Here is a 20,865-nt window from a genome sequence, read left to right on the forward strand (position 1 = left end):
TACCAACTCTATCTTATGAAACAGAAAATTGAGGCTTAGAAAATATCAGAATCTTTTCTGGATTTACAGAGGTAGGTAGGCAAGTGTGGACATAAGCCAACTTTCAGATAATGATCCTCATTGTGTATAAAACATCTGCTGCTCAAGCTACATTAGTTTGATTTTAAAATCACATTATTCTATAAAATACAGGAACCATTAAGTTCCCTATCAATTTTAAACTCTGACTATACAAGTCAGAGTTTAAATTCTTACTGTACAAGTAATAAAAATGACTTAGGTTCATGAAAATGAAAGAATGCCTTATTGTGTGAAACCAGCATCCTGCAGCAAGAAAAGTTCATAGCAGACCATAGTTCTGGCAATTCCATTGGAGAGAGTTCGATTTTTTAAAATCTTGCTACAATTGTTTCAAAAACTAAATGAAAATGGAATAATTTATTATCATGTAGAAGGATTAAGTCCTCAATTGGATTTCTGAGTTTAAGATGAAAAAGTAATTTAACCTTCGAAATGGCTTAAAATTGAATTTTATCTTCTCATAAGGAACAATAGTTTTAAGAGATTTAGAAGTATAAGCCCTATAGAAGAATATTTTAAAGTTGTGTAGTAATACAAATGACTGTTTTATAAGCAAATGAAGCCAAGTATTCTATTTTTGTCCTCAAACCAAATATTGATATAAATATTGTATAATCTTTCAGTAAAACTCCTTTTTGGCATATCCTAATTTCTTGTAGGTTGAATACAGAGATGCTACAATCATGCACACACACACATATCAGCATAATATGATAACTTTCTTATATAGGAAAGATGATAATAATAATGCTTTTTCAATGTATTTACATTTTTCAATGTAGTTGATATTTTCACCCAATAAGAAAAATAGAAGGCCCTGGTGGGGTAGCATTGTTGGTTGGAACATTGATATGCCAAAGGTGCAGGTTGAATCTCCACTCAGAATACAATAAAAAGCAACCAATGAATGCATAAATAAATAGAACAACAAATTCTCTCTCTCTTCACTTCCCCCCTCTCCTTTCTTCTGTCTCTAAAATCAATAAATTAAAAAAAAAAAAGAAAACAGGAAAGAGTTTTTCCTTTAAGGATAACATCCTGGACAGTTGTGCTTTAAGATTAGAAGAGCCTTCTTAAAACTCTACTTTTGTCAGTCAGCTAACAAACAATGTTACTCGAGAAAATTGAAAGAAGTTTGGGAAATATTCACAGATTGAGTGGTCAGACTCTAACTATAAAATATGGTGATATCTCAGTGGGTCTGTACTGGGTCTATTCCTCAACCCCACCCCAGGTACCTTTGACATTGAATCATTTTGATTGTCCCCAATGTGAAGGATCTGCTGCTGGAATCTAGTGGGTAAAGACCGGAATGCCACTAAACATCTTACAATGCATGGGACAGCTCCTAGCAACCAAGAACTGCTCACAAAACCAAGGTTTTGCCTCTAGGGTTTATATTGGTATATACCTGTGGATTCTGATTTTTGATGCAAGGTGCCAATATAAGCATAATGCTGATGGACTAGACTCAACATCTCTGTATCTTAAAATACTTTTTACTTAATTAGGAAATTGAAAGCACCATCCCCTTTCCATGCACATTTGCATTGGGAAAGTAAAAGCTTTCTAATGTATACTTCTATTTATTTTATTACTAGAATGGAATTTGTATAAATTAATCCAGCAGGTTCCCAGATGAAAATATTTGAGACACATGCAATATATTCTCAACATATTTGTGATCAAGAATTACCTGGTATGTTTTGAAAAATAGTAGGTGCCCAAACTCTTTGATTTATTACATGTAATAAGGACCCAGGAGTGTGTATTTTAATAAGAGTACCATGTTATTCTGATATAGTTGGTGGACTTGGAGCACTATTTGTGAAAATGAAAAAGAATCTCAGCAGCTCTTATTGCATATCATGCAGCAATATGTAAGTTTGTGCTTGAATGTCTATGATACAAAAATTCAATGTTAAATGAATGTGTGACCTAGGGATTCAGAAGTACAAATAAAACATGCTAAAATGAATCTTGTGGCTTTAGATCAATATATATTCAAATGCTGTCACCTCAAGCATTTCAAAACTTAGCATTGTATTTGACATATAATGTTCCCCCAATTTATTTTTGAATAAATGAAGGAATGGATCAATGGTGGACACAAAAAATCAAGTATATATGTTAGTTTTTATTTCCTTGCACTTACACAAAGTGCAATCATCAGGTAATAAGGAGTGTAGATTTCTGGCAAACACATGTGATAGAAGGGTCCATTAGTGGGAAAATAAATGAGAAATGCAAATATATCTAGCTATAAAGTTATAATTTAAATCACTGTGTTTTTTCTAATAAATTAAAATTATTTGATAAAGACTGGATTTTACTATTGGTGTTATTTGCAGAGGTTCAGAGAGAGCACACCACTCCCTCATACAAGAGAAGAAGAGTAAGATGTGACTAGTATCACAGCACCATTGGAAGGAACTGAAAGAAAGGTGACAGCAAAAGCACACAAATGAGGATGATGAAAATGTACCAGACTATGTTTTTTGGTATTTGTCTCATTCTTTTCCTAGCTCCATACACATTGTTGACTAAGATGGGTCTTTTATTGCAATGTGTCCACAAAGTCACACTATGAGAGATAATTAATGTTAGTGAGCCAAATATTGCTTTGCAGGTAATCTGCAATATCAAGTGCAAAGATTCAATAGCAATGAGAGTTTAGAGTAGACAGAAAGGAAAAAAAGCCAATATGAAAAAGAGGCTTAAAATAACTGGGCACTGTCAACAGTAAAGAAGTATTTGTACCATCTTTTGAACTCCAAGTATATTCTGAATCAGAAGCAGGTACTTCTGATGATGTACTACCGAGTGCATAGGTTTTGTTCCACTGACAAAACTATAGTGAGAACTAAAGGGACATGCACATTTGACAATGACAACACACACATATGTAGTCACACACCCAAAACCTTACTACTGGAATGGATGAGTGTATGTCAGTAAATAACTTCCTCTGTGCATGTGGCTGAATATTTATTGACAAGCCTTTTATTGTTAGAAGGGTTATCTTCCTTTAAATGCTGAACTCAATATAAGTTCTTTTAAAGAAAGTTTAATGCATAGCTTAAATGACTTGCTTTTTTTGTTTGCTTGTTTTCTGTGTTTGCTTATACAGAAAGGACTTCCTGTTTAATATTTGCTAGTGAATAATTGTAAGAAATCAGAGATTTAATAAAAGTGACTAAGAAGAAAATAGAGAGAACAGGAAATAGGGTTTGCACTTTTTTTGTTGTATCATATTAAATTTCTTTCAACAAAAAAATTGTCTGTAAATAATTACTTAAAGATTTCAGAACTCACTCAACTCAGTAATCTTAAAGAGTAGCTTTGGGAGGGTGGCAGCAAGATAGGTAGGAGTGGAGCCCAGTTCTCCCTGTGCCCAGCTAGAACACCTAGCCAATTTTCTGAGGAACAGAGTGAAGAGCTAATGGAATCCCAGCTTCTATGAAGTTTGGAGACCAAAATTGTAGAGGACATTGAAAAACAGACAGTAAGGAGATTGCATTGGGACAGTAAGGTCCCTGGGACCAGTGCAGGGTCCAAAGCTGCTGCAGTTCCCCAGTCTAGCACCTAACTTAGGATCCTTGGAAGAAAGCCAAATCAACAGCTCCCTGACCTACCACACAGGGAGGACAGAGTGGCACCAACATGGACCTGGATGCTTGAAGTTACTGTGGGGAATAGAGTCTAAGTGGGAGACACACAGAGGCAGTGTTTACCTGCTGGGACTATGGACGCTAGCTAGGTCATTGTCAGAGAAATTAGGGGGCCAGGTGACACCTGGAGAAGGGAAAAGAGTTGGGTCATGGCAGACCCTGGCATGGATAATCACCAGTCAGTTTAGAAAGGTAGGCTGTGTGAAAAGTTGGACACTTCTTAAGAATGGCAGGCTTAGAGAAGAGGATTTCATTCAAAAAAAGGCTCTCAGTCACTGTTTAAGGAACTCTTGCACAATGGCTGGCTCTAAATGTGGCTTCCCCTTGCTGTGGCTGGCTTGCACCATGTGAAGAGGAAGAGGGAGGTGCTTCACATGGACAGTTCAGAGGAGGGTAGCAGTGTTCAGGGAGTTAGCAGTCACCAGAAAGAGTTAACTCAGTGAGAGAGCTGAACTACCCTTAGAGACTTTCAGTGTGCTCAGCACCTAGGCCAGCAAAGAGGGAGAAGGTGGTGTGTGAGTTGCCCCTAATTAGGGCATCTCATGGATGGCAAAACTGGTGGATTAAAGGTGGCAACCTGGAGAAGATGGACAGTGGGGGCCCAGCAGCACACAGAGGACCTGAGCTGGAGGCTGGGCCACTGTGAATTTTGCAGCCCAGACCTGGCCTCCATCCTTGTAAAACCATAGGAAGGGAGAAAAGGGTAGCTCAGTTCCCCTCAGCCTGCAGAATCAAGGAAGACCAGCAGAATTTACTTGGTGGGTTTAAAGTCAGCAAGAGTCTTTTTTCCTTCTCCCCAAGTGAGACAATAAGATCTGGAGCTGTAAAAGGTACAGAGACAGATCCAAAGAGGGAACACAAGGCTAACCCCAACAAGTGAGAAACTGAGACAAATTTCACATTGCTATTCTACATAACTTGCGTGTTATTGGTTATTTGTATTATTATTTTTTCATTATTTTTACTTCTTTTATTTTATTAGTATTTTTTATTTCTCTTTTTTTTTGTTTAGTTTTCTTTGTTTAACTGCATTGTTTGACTGGTTTTCCCTGTTCTCTCTCATATATGGTATTTTAATTTTGCTTCTTTCACTTCACTTGTGTTCCAGTATCAAACTACTCTTTTTTTTGTGTCTATCCCTGTTATTCACATCATATAGTTATTGTCATATGACTGTTGTTTCAGTATTATTATAAATAATTGTTGTTCTATACAATTGCAAATACTACACAGCACCCCTCCTTGATCTTAGCCCATTTCACTATCTTCTGGAACTTTATTACTCTTGTGCTTAACTCTATTATCTCTCACACTACTCCTAATTTTTATCTTTTACTCTCACTATATCTCATCATCTGGCCTCCCACAAGTGCTCTGTTTTTTTGGATTTAGCTCACATGCCTTCTCCCCTCTAACAAGAATCTTATCTCTTTTCCACCTTTTACAAAAAGTTGCTATTTGGGTGAAATATCATGGTTAATACTATACTATCAAAAGGATCTCCTATCTCTTGTCTACTTGTTGGTACTTTAAATTCCATAGAATACTCTCTCTCTGTTTTAATCCCTTTTCCCTTCCCCCTGCAACTGATCACATACAAGAGTAGGTGGGAGCTCTAAACACTAATATACATGCTGGAAGAGAGGAATCACCAACAAGGAACCACCTAAAGGTAAAAACCCAAGTACAACAAGAGAGCCCACACAAACATAAGAATGGGCAAACCTAGAGCTTCCAGACAATGAGATCAAAGAAACCACACCACTGAACCCCATAGAATTCCTACCATAGAAGTTCACCCTACAAAGACAATTGGCAAAGCCTAACATTAAGAAATAAACAAACAAAAAGAGTGACCTAAAATGGTGAGACAAAAAAAAAAGAGTCTGAAATTAAAGGGAATGAAGACTCCCCATGAAAAGAGCTAAATGAAATGGAGGCAAGCAAGCTATCATATATAGAATTCAAAAAAATGGTGATAAGGACCAAGGGATTCATACACAGCTACAAGTAACTGAGCAAGAACTACAACAGTATGAGAAAAGAAATAGAAACTGTAAACAAAAACCAGAAGAAAAAAATGCAATTAAAAAAAAAACACACACTAGAAGGAATTAAAGCAGGCTGGATGAAACAGAGGACCAACTTAATAAGATGGAAGACAAGGTGGAAAGAAACACCAAGGCAGAGTAGCTTCATGAGAAATACTAAAAAAATATGGAGATAGCTTAAGGGAACTCCAAGTTAACATGAAATGCAACAACATTCTAATCATAGGAATACCAGAAGGACAAGGAAAGGAGCAAGGGATAGAAATACTGTTTGAAAAGATAATGGCAGAAAACTTTCCAAACTAGGAGAAAAAAACAGACAAATACAAGAAACACATAGAGTTCCAATCAGTATGAACTCAAAAGGCCTACTCCAAGACATAACATAATTAAAATGCCAAGTTTTAAAAACAAAGAGAGAATTGTAAAAGCATCAAGGGAGAAACAAAAAGAAACATACAAAGTGGTTCTGATAAGACTAGAAGCTGACTTCTCACCAGAAACATTCCAGCCCAGGAGAGAATAGCGAGAGATATTCCAAGTGATGAAAACGAAAGGTCTACAACCAAGATTACTCTACCCAGTGAAGCTCTCAGTTAAAATGGAAGGTGAAATAAGGAGTTTCCCAGACAAAAGAAGCCTCAAAGAATACACCTCCACCAAACCAGCACTACAAGACATGCCAAAGGGACTACTATAAAAAGACAAAGGAAAAGAGAGAGAGAGAGGAACATGGGCACAAAAGTGGGGGGACGAATAAATGTCTATCATTAAAAACCTTAAAGGTGAATGGATTAATTGTTCCAATCAAAAGACAAAGTGTAGTTGAATGGATAAGAAAATATGACTCACACATATACTACGTACAAAAGACCCACCTCAAACATAAAACATACACAGACTTAAAGTGAAAGGTTGGAAAAAAAATATTGAAGCAAAGGGACAGGAAAAAAAGCCAGAGTAGCAATACTCATATTGGACCCTGTAGACTTCAAAAAAAAAAAAAAGAGAGCCATAAAAGAGACCCAGAAGGACACTTCATAATAAGAGAATAATCCATCAAGAAGACATAAGCATTGTAAACATATATGCACCCAGCATAGGACCACTCAAATACATAAGGAAAATCTAGGAGGACTTCAAGAAAGATATTGAGAGCTGCATAATTATAGTAGGGGATTTTAAGACCCCACTGTCAACAATGGATAGATCTTCCAAACAAAATATCAACAAAGATATCGCAGCATTGAACAATGTTGTAGATCAAGTGGATTTAATTGATTTTTTATATATATACATACTTACATTCCAAAGAAGCAAAATACACATTCTTTTCAAATGCACATGGAACATTTTCAAGATAGATCACATGGTAGGAAACAAAACAAGCCTCAACAAATTCAAGAAAACTGAAATCACATCAAGCATTTTCTCCCACCACAAGGAACTTAAACAAAAAACCAACCTCAAGGGAAAAATTTGAAAACACTCAAATTTGTGGAGATTTAATAGCATGCTATTAAACAATGATGGGTTAAGAATAAGATCAAGGAAGAAATAAAAAAGTTTCTGGAAACCAATGAAAATGAACTCACAACAACCCAAAATTTATGGGACACAGTGAAGGCAGTCGTGAGAGTGAAGTTCACAGCAATGCAGCCCTACCTTATAAAGGCAGACATATTTCAAATAAACAACATACCTTACATCTACAAGAACTGGAGGAAAAATAACAAAGACAGCCCAGAGTAAGTAGAAGGAAGGAAATAATAAATATCAGAGCAGAATTAAATGGCATAGAGACTAAAAGAACAATTCTAAAGGATTAATATATTCAGGAGCTGGTTCTTTGAAAACATAAACAAAGCTGACAAGCCTTTCAGCAGGCTCATCAAGAAAAAAAAGAGAGATGACCCAAATAGACACAATCAGAAATGAAAGAGGAGAGATTACAACTGATAACACAAAATACAAAGGATTGTAAGAAATTACTATGAACAACTATATGCCAAGAAATTTGAAAATGCAGGTGAAATGGACAAATTTCTAGAAAAATATAATGTCCCAAAACTCAATGAAGAAGAAGCAGAAAGCCTGAACAGACAAATAACAGCAGATTAAATTGTAGTGGTAATCCAAAAAACTCCAGGCACTCAAAAGCCCTGGACCAGATGGTCTCACAGGAGAATTCTACAAAACATTTAAGGAAGAACTTACTCCTATCCTTCACAGACTGTTCCAAGAAACCCAAGAAGATGGAAATCTTTCAAACACTTTTTATGAAGGTGGCACCATCCTAATCCCAAAACCAGATAAAGACACAACAAAGAAAGAAAACTATAGGCCAATATCGCTGATGAATATAGATGCTAAAATACTCAACAAAATATTGGCAAACTGCCTCCAGCAGGACATTAAAAAGATCATACAACATAATAAAGTGGGATTCATCCCAGGGATGCAAGGATGGTTCAATATTCACAAATCAATAACCATAATTCACCACATAAACAAAAGAAAAGACAAACATCATATTATCATATCAATAGATGCAGAAAAAGCACTTGATAAGGTACAGCACCCATTTATGATTAAAACACTCAGCAAAGTGGGAATAGAGGGAGCATTCCTCAACATAATAAAGGCCAGGTATGAGAGACCTACTGCCAACATCATGCTTAATGGGTGAAAACTTAATATTTCCTACTAAGATCAGGGACATGAGAAGGATGTCTGCTTTCATCACTTCTATTCAACATAGTACTGGAAGTCCTAGACACAGCAATCACACAAGAAGAAGAAACAAGAAGCATCTAAATTTGAAAGGAAGAAGCATAACTATCATTGTTTGCAGATGACATCATAGTGTACACAGAAAATCCTGGAGACTCCACCAAATCTACAAGACCTAATAAATGAATTTGGCGTAACTGGAGATACAAAGCTAATATTAAGAAATCAAAGGAATTTTTGTACATCAACAATGGAATATCAGAAAAAAGAAATTAGGAAAAAATACCATTTCATATAACAACAAAAAAAATAAAGTACCTAGGAATAAACATAACCAAGGAGATAAAGGTCTACACTCAGAAAACTACACAACACTGAAGAAAGAGATTAAGGAAGACAGAAACAAATGAAAGCATGTACCATGTTCATGGATTCAAAGAATTAACATCATTAAAATGTCCATACAACAGAAAGCAAATCATACAGTCAATGCAATCCCTATTAAATAACCAATGGCATATTTCACAGATATAGAAAAACATTTCAAAAACTTATATGGAACCATACATGATCCTGAATAACCTCTGCAATTTGGGAAAAAAGAACAAAGCAGGAGGAATCACAATACCTGATATCATGCTTATTGCAAGGCCACTGTAATCAAAACAGCCTACTACTAGCATATGAACAGATGCATAAACCAATGGAAGAGAACAGAAAGCCCAGAAATAAACCCAAGTTTCTATGGTCAATTAATATTTGACAAAGGGGAAAACAGCATAAAATGGAGCAAAAATAGCCTCTCAACAAGTGGTATTGGGAAAGCTGGAAAGCTACATGCAAAAAAATGAAATTCGATCAACAACTCACAGCATATGCCAAAATAAATTCAAGGTGGATAAAAGACTTAAATATAAGTGGTGACACCATAAAAGTCCTTCAGAGGAACGTAGGCAGGTAAATCTCAGATATTCCACAGAGCAATATTTTCACTGATGTGTCTGCTAGAGCAAGGGATAAAGGAAAGAATAAAGAAATGGGATCTCATTAAACAAAAGAGCTTCTGCATGGCTAAACAAAACAGCATTAAAATGAAAGGAAAACCAAGTTTATGGTAAAACATATTTGCCAATGACACATTGGACAAGGGTTTGATCTCCAAAATAAATAAAGAACTGATGTGACTCCAATCAATGAAGACAAACAACCCAGTTAAAAATGGGCAAAAGACTTGAACAGACATTTCTCCAAGAAAGACATACAGAGGACCTAGAGACATATGAAAAGATGCTCAGCATCACTAGCCATCAGAGAGATGCAAATTAAAAAAATGAGATACCAGTTCACACTGGTCAGAATGGTGGTCATAAATCAACAAACAACACGTGATAGAGAGGATGTGGAGAAAAAAGAACCCTAGTTCATTGTTGATGGGAATGCAAACTGGTACAGCAACTATGGAAAACAGTATGGAATTTCCTCAGAAAACTGAAAAGGAACTGCCTTTTGACCTGACAATTCCACTGCTGGGATTATACCCTTAGAACACTGAAACATCAATTCAAAAGAAACCATGCATCCCAGTGTTCATAGCAGCACAATTTACAATAGATGAGGGCTGGAAGCAACCTAAGTACCCATCAGTAAATGAATGGATCAAAAAACTATGATACATTTACACAATAGAATTCGATGCAGCAGAAAGAAAGAAGGAGCTCCTACCATTTGTGACAGTATGGATGGAACTGGAGAGCATTATGCTAAGTGAAATAATCCAGGTGGTGAAAGACAAATACCATATGATCTTACCTGTAAGTGGAACCTAATCAACAAAACAAGCAAGCATGCAAAATACAAACAGAGACATTGAAATTAAGAACAAACTGACAGTAACTAGAGGGGAGATCAGAGGGGATAAACGGGGAAAAGTAGGAAGGGTTTTCAGGAACATGTACAAAGGATACATGGACAAAACCCAAAGGGTGTAGAATGAAGTGTAGGAAGTAGGGTTGGCTGGGATAGGAGGGAGTGGTGGGGTAAAATGGAGACAACTATAGTTGAATAACAATTTTAAAAAGTTAAAAAAAATAAAAAACAACTTAAAAGAAAATAAATAAACTTCTTGATGACAGAAAAAAATTAAAAAAGTAAAAATCTGTTCATAATGTGTAAAGCAATAAACAAAAGAAATAAAAAACATATAGAATATTATACTATTTTCTTCTCTGTATTTGTCTACCTTTTTATCTTTGTACATATTAATTTATCTGTATGTATTATACAAAATATTTGAGATAAACCAAGAAGTTAATTCTAAAAATAAAGAGTAGCTTTGAACTGAAGTCTAACCTCTAAAAAATCATTTTCATCAAAAAATTAATTCTGCACATTACATATCAAATGTGTATTTCCTTATAAAGGCATCCAAATTTTCCAGGGTAACAGGGTTCACATAATTATTTCAGGAAATCCCTTCAGGATTACTATCATAAAATGAAACAACAAAACAAGATTATAAGCAAAATAAAAAAGGAAAGCAAACATAAATAGCTCAGTATATATATTAGAATAAATTCTGACTGAAATAGATTGTAAATTAAGTCTCTCTAAGAATTCAGTGAGAATCAGCTGTACCTTATTCTACCATAAGGAGGATTACATGAGATTATACAGTTAAAAGTACTAGCAAATGAGACTAATTATAAATTCTGGTTAATATTATTAATGTAAAAATAGAAATAATTATCTGAAATTATTTCATATATAACTCTCTGAATTTGAAACTAGTAAGAAAAAGCAAAACAGATTTCTTAGTTCTTTTCAGTTATATTAAACTGCAAACAAGTTATTGTTAGACTGTATTCAGAATAGAAAAAAATCAGTTTCCAAGTTTATTCCTACCTAATTTTAAATTTATTTATTTAGTTAAGTAAAAATGTGTTTTTCTCTAAACAGCAATATTAACATTTGCTTTAATATATAAACTTTTAGTGCTGGCTGGCGTAGCTCAGTGGATTGAGCACAGGCTGCGAACCAAAGTATCGCAGGTTCGATTTTCAGTCAGGGCACATGCCTGGGTTGCAGGCCACGGGCCCCAGCAACCACACATTGATGTTTCTTTCTCTCTCTCTTTCTCTCTCCCTCCCTTCCCTCTCTAAAAATAAATAAATAAAATATTTCAAAATATATATAAACTTTTTATTTAAGAAAAAAACTTAGAGACTATGATAGATATTCAAAATAATTTTTGTGTCTTTTAAAAACATAGATGTTTATTTTTTAATGTCAAATTTTAGTGGAATGTTTCATAAAAATATTAAACACTATAAAATTTGCCTCTTCAATTATTTTATTTTATTTTAATCATTGTTCAAGTACAGTTTTCTGCCTTTTACTCCCATTCAAGACCACCCACCCATCCATCCCCATTTCCCTCCCCTTACCCCCCCACCCCAGTTTTTGCCCATGTGTCCTTTAAATTTGTTCCTATAAACCCTTCCCATTCTCCCCTGAAATTCCCTATTCTCTCCCCTCTGGTCACTGTCAGCCTGTCCTCTATTTCAGTGCCTTTGACTATATTTTGCTTGTTTCTTTGTTTTGTTGTTTAGGTTCCTGTTAATGTTGAGATCATATGGTATTTGTCTTTTACTGCCTGGTTTATTTCATTTAGCATAATGCTTTCCAGCTCCATTCATGCTGTTGCAAAGGGTAGGAGCTCCTTCTTTTCTTCTGCTGCATAGAATTCCATTGTGTAAATGTACCATAGTTTTTTGATCCTTCATTTACTGATGGACATCTAGGTGGCTTCCAGCACTTAGCTATTGTAAATTGTGCTGCTATGAACATTGAGGTGCAAAGATTTTTTGAATTGGTGTTTCAGGTTCTTAAGATATAGTCCCAGGAGTGGAATTGCTGGGTCAAAAGGCAGATCCAATTTTAGTTTTCTGAGGAAGTTCCATACTGCTTTCCATAGTGGTTGTACCAGTCTGCAGTCCCACCAACAGTAAACCAGGGTCCCCTTTTCTCCACAACCTCCAACACTTGTTGTTTGTTGCTTTCTTTAAGATGGCCATTCTGACCGGTGTAAAGTGGTATTTCATTGTGGTTTTCATTTGCATCTCTCTGATAGCTAGCGATATTGAACATCGTTTCATATGTCTTTGGATCCTCTGTATTTCCTCCTTGGAGAAATGTCTGTTAAAGTCCTTTGTCTATTTCTTAATTGGTTTGCTTGTCTTCTTAGAATGGATTCATGTAAGTTCTTTTTATATTTTGGAGATTAAACCCTTGTCTGAGGTATCATTGGCAAATATGTTTTCCCATACAGTTGGTTCTCTTTTTATTTTGATACTGTTTTCTTTAGCTGTGCAGAAGCTTTTTATTTTGATGAGATCCCATTTGTTTATTCTTTCCTTTATGTCCTTTGCTTTAGGGGACATGTCAGTAAGACAGTTTCTGCATGAAATATCTGAGATTGTCCCATCTATGTTCTCCTCTAGGACTTTAATGGTGTCACAGTTTATATTTAAGTCTTTTATCCACCTTAAATTAATTTTTGTATAAGGTGTAAGTTGGTGCTCAAGTTTTATTTTTTTTTTTTGCATGTACTGTCCAGTTCTCCCAATACAATTTGTTGAAGAGGCTATTTTTACTACATTTTATGTTGCTGCCCCCTTTGTGAAATATTAATTAACTGTAGAGACTTGGGTTTATTTCTGGGCTCTGTGTTCTGTTTCATTGGTCCATGTGCCTGTTTTTTATGCCAGTACCAGGCTGTTTTGATTACAGTGGCCTTGTAGTATAGTTTAGTGTCAGGTATTGTGATACCTCCCACTTTACTCTTCTTTCTTAAAATTGCAGCAGCTATTCGGGGTCCTTTATGGTTCCACATAAATTTTTGAAGTGTTTGTTCTATGCATGTGAAATATTCCATTGGTACTTTAATAGGTATTGAATTGAATGTGTAAATTGCTTTAGTTAGTATGGACATTTTGATATTAATTCTTCCAAACCATGAACACGGAATATGTTTCCATTTGTTTGTGTCTTCCTTGATTTCTTTCTTCAGTGTTATGTAGTTTTCTGAATACAGGTCTTTTACCTCTTTGGTTAGGTTTATTCCTAGGTATTTTATTTTTCTTTTTGCTATTTTAAATGGGAGTTTGTTTTATTGATTTCTGCTTCTGCTGTTTCATTGGTGGTGTACAGAAGTGCCTTTGATTTCTGGATATTGAATTTGTATCCTGCTGTTTTGCTAAATTCATTTATTATGTCAATTAGCTTTTTGCCTGAGTCTATAAGGTTTTCTAAGTACATCATCGTGTCATCTGCAAACAGTGACAGTTTTGTTTCCTTTTTTCCAATTTGGATGCCTTTTATTTCTTTTTCTTGTCTGATTGCTGTGGCTAAAACTTCCAGTACTATATTGAATAGAAGTGGTGAAAGTGGACAGCCTTTTCTTGTTCCTGATCTTAGTGGGGAAGATTTTAATTTTTGCCCATTGAGTATGATATTGGCTGTAGGTCTCTCATACCTGGCCTTTATTATTTTGAGGAATGCTCCCTCTATTCCCACTTTGCTGAGTGTTTTTATCATAAATGGTTGCTGTACCTTATGAAATGCTTTTTGTGCATCTATTGATATGATCATGTGTTTTTTTTTCTTTTTTTTGTTTATGTGATGTATTACATTTACTGAGTTTTAAATATTGTACCATCCTTGCATCCCTGGAATGAATCCCACTTGGTGAGGGTGTATGATCTTTTTAGTGTATTGTTGGATGGGGTTTGCCAATATTTTGTTGAGGATTTTAGCCTCAATGTTCATCAGCGATATTGGCCTGAAGTTTTCTTTCTTTTTTGTGTCTTTATTTGGTTTTAGAATTAGGATGATGTTGGCCTCATAAATAGAGTTTGGGGGTCTTCCGTCATTTTGGATTTTTTTGAATAGTCTGTGAAGGATAGGGGTTAGCTCTTCCTTAAATGCTTTGTAGAATTCTCCTGTGAAATCATCCAGTCCAGGGCTTTTGAGTGCCTGGAGCTTTTTGTTTACTGTTTCATTTTTTTTTTTTTTTGCTATTGTTGGTCTGTTCAAGCTTTCTGCTTCTTCTTCATTGAGTTTCAGAAGATTATATTTTTGTAGAAATGTGTCCATTTCACCTAGGTTTTCAAGTTTCTTGGCATACAGTTCTTCAGAGTAATTTCTTACAATCCTTTGTATTTCTGTGGTATCAGTTGTAATCTGTCCTCTTTCATTTCTGATTGTGTCTATTTGGGTCATCTCTCTTTTTTTTCTTGATGAGCCTGCTGAAAGGCTTGTCAGCTTTGTTTATGTTTTCAAAGAACCAGCTCCTGAATATATTAATCCTTTAGAATTGTTCTTTTAGTCTCTATGCCATTTAATTCTGCTCTGATCTTGGTTATTTCCTTCCTTCTACTTGCTCTGGGTTGTCTTTGTTGTTTTTTCTCCAGTTCTTGTAGAGGTAGGGTTAGGTTTTTTGTTTGAAATATTTCTATCTTTTTTAGGTAGGCCTGTATCACTATGAACTTCCCTCTTAGGACTGCCTTCATTGTGTCCCATAAGTTTAGGGCTATAGTGAGTTCATTTTCAGTGGTTTCCAGAAACCCTTTGATTTCTTCCCTAATTTCATTCTTGACCCATTCATTGTTTAATAGCTTATTATTTAATCTCCATGATTTTGAGTGTTTTGGTTTTTTTTTCCCCCCTTGGGGTTGGTTTTTAGTTTCAGTCCCTTGTAATCCGATAAAATGCTTGGTGCAATTTTAATTTTCTTGAGATTTTTGAGACTTGTTTTGTGTCCTATCATGTGGTCTATCTTTGAGAATGTTCTATGTACATCGGAAAAGAATGTGTATTTAGCTTCTTTGGGATGGAGGGCTATGTGTATATCAGTGAATTCCATTTCATCTCAGGTATTGTTCAATGCCACAATATCTTTGTTGACATTTTGTTTGGAAGATCTGTGCATTTTTGACACGGGGTGTAAAAATCCTCCACTATAATTATGTTGCTGTAAATATCTTTCTTTCTTGAAGTCCTCTAAGATTTTCTTTATGTAATTGGGTACTCCTATTTTGGGTGCATATATATTTATAATATTTATGTCTTCTTGGTGGATTCTTCCCTTGAGTATTATGAAGTGACCTTCTTAGTCGGTCTTTATGCCCCTTTTTTTGGAAGTCTATTTTTTGTGATATGAGTATTGGTATCCTGGCTTTTTTTCCTGTCCATTTGCTTGGAAAATTTTTTCCAGGCCTTCACTTTCAGGCTCTGCAGTTCTTTTACCCTGAGGTGGGTCTCTCGTAGGCAGCATATGTGTGAGTCATGTTTTCTTATCCATTCAGCTATTCTATGTCTTTTGATTGGAGCATTTAATCCATTTACATTTAAGGCTATTACTGATAGGTACTTATTCATTGCCTTTTATGTATGTGTGTTCCTCTCCCTCTCTCTTTTCTTTCCTTTCCTTAAAGCAGTCTCTTTAGCATCTCTTGCATAGCTGGTTGGTGGATGTGTATCCTTTTAGACTGCTTTTGGCTGCGAAGCTTCTTACTTGGCCTTCTATATTGATTGAGAGCCTTGCTGGGTAAATTACCCTTGATTGCACACCACTGGTTCTCATTACTTGGGATATGTCTTGTGAATCTCTTTTGGCTTGGAGTGTTTCCATTGAGAAGTCAGCTGTTAGCCTTATTGGGGCTCCCTTGTATGTTACTTCCTGTTTTTCTCCTGCTGCCTTTAAGATTCTCTCTTTGTCTTGCAATTTTGTCATTTTAATTATGATGTGTCTTGATGTGGGCCTCTTTGGGTTCCTCTTGATTGGAACTCTCTGTTTTTCCTGGATTTGTGTGACTTTTTCTCTCATCAAATTAGGAAAGTTTTCCATAGTTACTTTTTCAAATAGGTTTTCTATCCCTTGCTCTTCTTCTTCTCCTGATATCCCTACTATATGAATATTATTACATTTCATATTTTGTTGCATTTCTCTTCTTCCCTCTTCATTCTTTTTGAGCCTCTTTTTTTTCTTGCTCTTTCTGGGTGTTTTTTTCTACTTTGTCCTATAGCTCACTGATCCAGTCTTCTGCTTCATGAATCCTGCTTTTCATTCCTTCTACTGGGGTCTTCAGTTCCGAAATTATATTGCTCATTTCTTCTTGGGCCTTGTTGATAGTTTCTATTTCATTTTTTATGTTGATATAGTTTGCAGTGAGCTCATTGTAACTTCCCCGTAGTTTCTGGTAGCTCATTGTGAGCTCATTGAGCTTCATGATAATCATTGTTTTGAACTCAATATCTGATAGTTGAGTTGCCTCTATTTAATTTAGCATTCCTTCTGAGGCTTCCTCCTTTCCCTTCATTTGGGGATAGTTTCTTTGTCTTCTCATTGTTCATGAGACTCTTCTTGTTAGCCTCTGTTTCTTAAATTGATCTGTTCTGGTTCCCTGTGATTATGGTGTGAACTTCTGTGGTAGAATACTTGTGAGATTCACTGGTGCAGTTTCCTTCATGTATTTTGGTGTTCAAAGCTTCACCCCACTCTTTTTTGTGATCAGTTGGAGGAGTAAGGCAAAATGGTTTAAGACAGCAAGACAGTATTCTATGATATTTACAGTAGCAGCCAGTGGAGAAGAGATGGGAGACCATTTGGCTATGTATGGTGTTAACTATGATCTTCCACCCACTTTAGAAAGGATGGAAAGGAGATAAGACTCTTATTCCCCACTTTAGAAAGGATGGAAAGGATTGTTAGTTGGATCTAGAAAGCTGTGAGGCTTTGGGAGGTCAGATTCTGAGGTAGGGTGGGAGTAAAGAACAGTAAATAGGAGTAGTGTGTAAAAGAATAGAGATAACACCTACAATAATAGAGTTCAGGAAATTGCAAAGTGGGGTGAGATCTGGCAGGAGCGTTGTGTAGTATTTACAATTGTATGAAATAGGTCTTATTAACAGTAATATTAAAGCAACAATCATATGGCAGAATCTATTAGATTTAGATAACAAGAATAAGGAGTATAGAACCTTGAGTAGTATATTAATGGAACACAAATGAAGGACAGTAAATTATCAACACACTGTGAATGAGACAAAAAAGAGGAACCTATCACATCAAATGACAGTGTAACCAGCCAAGCAAAGAAGATTACAAAAAAAAAACCCCAAAATACTATTAAAATAAAAATTGTCAGAGAAGAAAAAGATAATACAAATTTACAGTAACTTGCAGGCTCAAAAAAAAAAAAGGAAAAAAAGAAGCGGAAGATGGAATGCAGGAGAGATACATTTGAAGTGGAAGGAATAATACTAGGATGAAAGGAAGAGAAACATAAGGAATTGAGAGATATAAAAATAGTAAGACTTAAAAAATAAAAAGTCAATTAAAAAACAAGATAAAATCAAACAATCAAACAACCATCAAAAAAAAAACAAACAAAAACAAAACAAAAAAACCCTCTTGTTGGTTTCTAACTGGCTAAACCAGTTTTTCTGGTCTTGCTGGCTTCAGCAGGCTGAGGGGCAATTGGAATGCTTTTCACTCTTCCCAGTCAGAACTCAGTCAGTCTCTCCAGTACTGTCCCCAGGGCTAGCTTCAGGCTCTGCCCAGAGCCAATCTGATGACTCTCTGAAGGGCCCTGGGTGTGGCTATGGGCGCTTCCAAGCACGCTCTCCAGACCTCACTGCCACAGTCTCCTGGGCTCTGGGGTCTCGCAGAGCGCCCGTGTCTTTTCTGGTTCTAGATGTAAGCTCCGGGGATCGCAAGGGGTCATGCCCTTTCCCCAGTTTCCCCATTATGGGCTCCAGGAACCCGAGAAGTGCCTGTGTCTTTTCCCGGGTTCACCGTGTGAGATTTGGGAATCCCGAAGGGGCCCATGCTTCCCCGAGTTCACTACCAAAGGCTCCAGAAATCCTCCAACGCCCTGCCTTTTCCTTGTTCAGGGTTGTGGGGTCAGGGCCTTCCACAAAAGCACACTCTCACTGGGTTGGGGGCATGGACGCAGACAAGGCCACCCTTGGTCGTGCAGGCTAGGGCACTCACCCTTCCCAGGGTGGTGCTTGGGTGCTCGCAGCCCCTGTGCGATTGTCTCTCAGTCACACTCCCCTTTCTGTGCCTTCAAGCAACAGGACCTCTCCAGTTGCTGCTCAATCCTTGTTGTCTGGGGAGGGAGCGGTGACTCTGCTCTCCTGGGTGCCCTGAGACAGACCTGGGAGCACTGGGTCTGGGTCTGTAACCTCCCTAATTTCCACACTGATCCCTGGGCCCTTATTATTCTGAAGCAGTCTCCCTACCATCTGGTTTTTCAATGTCCACTATAATTTTTGATGTCCTATTTTCATAAATGTTATGATATTGTTGGCTCCTTGCTCTGTTCCTCTGTAGATCGGCCAGTTTCCCTCCCATGCATAGGGGAAGGGGATTACACTCCCTGCTATTATTCTGCCATCTTCCCCTAACTCTATTTGTCTTATTTTAGCAATTTCTTACTGTTTTTAACCAGTTAGATCTTCATGACGAGTTTTATGATTTTAATTACTAGCCTGATTTTTGTGTGCGACCTCTCACTAGGAACATGCACTCAAAAAAATCTCTACATATATTCTAGTTCATTGGGAAATCATTTATGGCATATGTATTAGAGTAAAGCATGATGATATTTCTGTTAAATACATATCCATGACTATAAATCTATACAAATGGATCAAAACCAAAATCCAGGTTGAAATTTTAAACTGGTATGTGCACTTATTCCTGAATTAGGTTAGTGATCATTAGCCACTTTAGAGGATGGTGTCAACAATACATACTTGGTTTGTAGAAATTAGCTAATACTAATTTCTAAGATATTGATCACAAGACAACAATGATGATATCTGAAATGTACTGGGTGCTGCATATGACACATTTGATATATTATTCCATATGATTAGCAAATAAGAAAAAATGTGTTGAATAATCTGCCCCAAATTAAAGTTGAGATTTCTCTTAAATATATAGATTGAAACTCAGACAAGTGGACAGTTGATTCAATGATACATTCTTTTAATCACTATTCATCATATACCTTTAGCCCCTTTCCTCTTCATTTTGCCCTAATTGTCTAGTTAATTCAATCCTGTATCTCCTCAGTGTATTGACACAAGAAGCAGACTAAGGATAGAGGGGAAAAAGACAATTAGGTTGACTGTTTTGGACTTAAATTCATGATTGCCTAGCCCTTTCATGAGATCATTATTAGCTCATTAGCTGGCCTTCTCTTGGCTATGTCAATGACCTCTTATTTCTTCAAAACCCCAACATCCCTCTTCTACTCAAGCTAAAATGTTAAATACTAACTCTGCTTCCATTTGCTAAATATGGCAGACCACCTTCATTGTGCCCATTCTCTGTGCCTTCCACTTTTTTTTTAATTTGCTCATTGTCACCCTACCTGTGTTCCTCTCTAAGAAAAATGATTCACTCTTTTCTGGATTTCAGCCCGTTCTCTCTAAAATAAAACAATAATTACTATGTTTTTTCCTTCCCACTGTGGAATCACCAATGTTCTCTTTTCTACCTGATTATTCACTTTATTATAATATCCCCCATGTTTAAAAAGAAAAAAAAAGCTCTTTTGAGACTTCATTCTCTTGCATAATCCTAGTCTCCTGATTTTCTTTTTAGCAAAATCCCAATTTTTTTGCTTATTATTTTTGTTATTTTCATATTACACCATTTCTCTTTTCTTTTTAGTCTATTCTAATCTTACGAGACTCAAAGTCACAAGAACATCCATTTTTCTAAATGTAATAGTCAATTCTCAGGCCTTTTACACAAACTGTTAGCATCATTTACACAAATGATCTTTACTTTTATTTAAAACTTTCCTCTACTTGGATTTGAAGGTGCTATACTGTCCATTTTTCTTCTATTCCATGAAATGTTACTTTTTGTTTTCCTTTTAGGCTCCTGAATTCCTTAATGTAGATATTGGAATGCCTCAGATCACCATTCTTTTCATCTTTCTTTCTTTTCTATCCACTGTCTTTTTCTATAAAGATCATGAAATGCCATGACTTAAATAGCCTTTATAAAGAGAGGACTTTCAGATTCATATCTCAGGACTGTACTAACTTCATTTTCTAGGTCAAGATTTTATATTAAGACCTTCCCCATTATTTCCATTAAGATGTTCAAAAGAACTCCCAGACTTCATCCATAGTGAAAAAAAAGTTCTTCAGTCTTTTTGGGGTAATAATTTCCTAACAGTCATACAAATATCCAGGGAAAAAAATTAGATTCTTTGCTCATTCAATCTCAACAACTTACTGCTGTC

This window comes from Phyllostomus hastatus, unplaced genomic scaffold (genome assembly GCF_019186645.2).
Source record: "Phyllostomus hastatus isolate PE091 unplaced genomic scaffold, TTU_PhHast_1.1 phas_contig_65, whole genome shotgun sequence".
Lineage (NCBI taxonomy): Eukaryota > Metazoa > Chordata > Mammalia > Chiroptera > Phyllostomidae > Phyllostomus > Phyllostomus hastatus.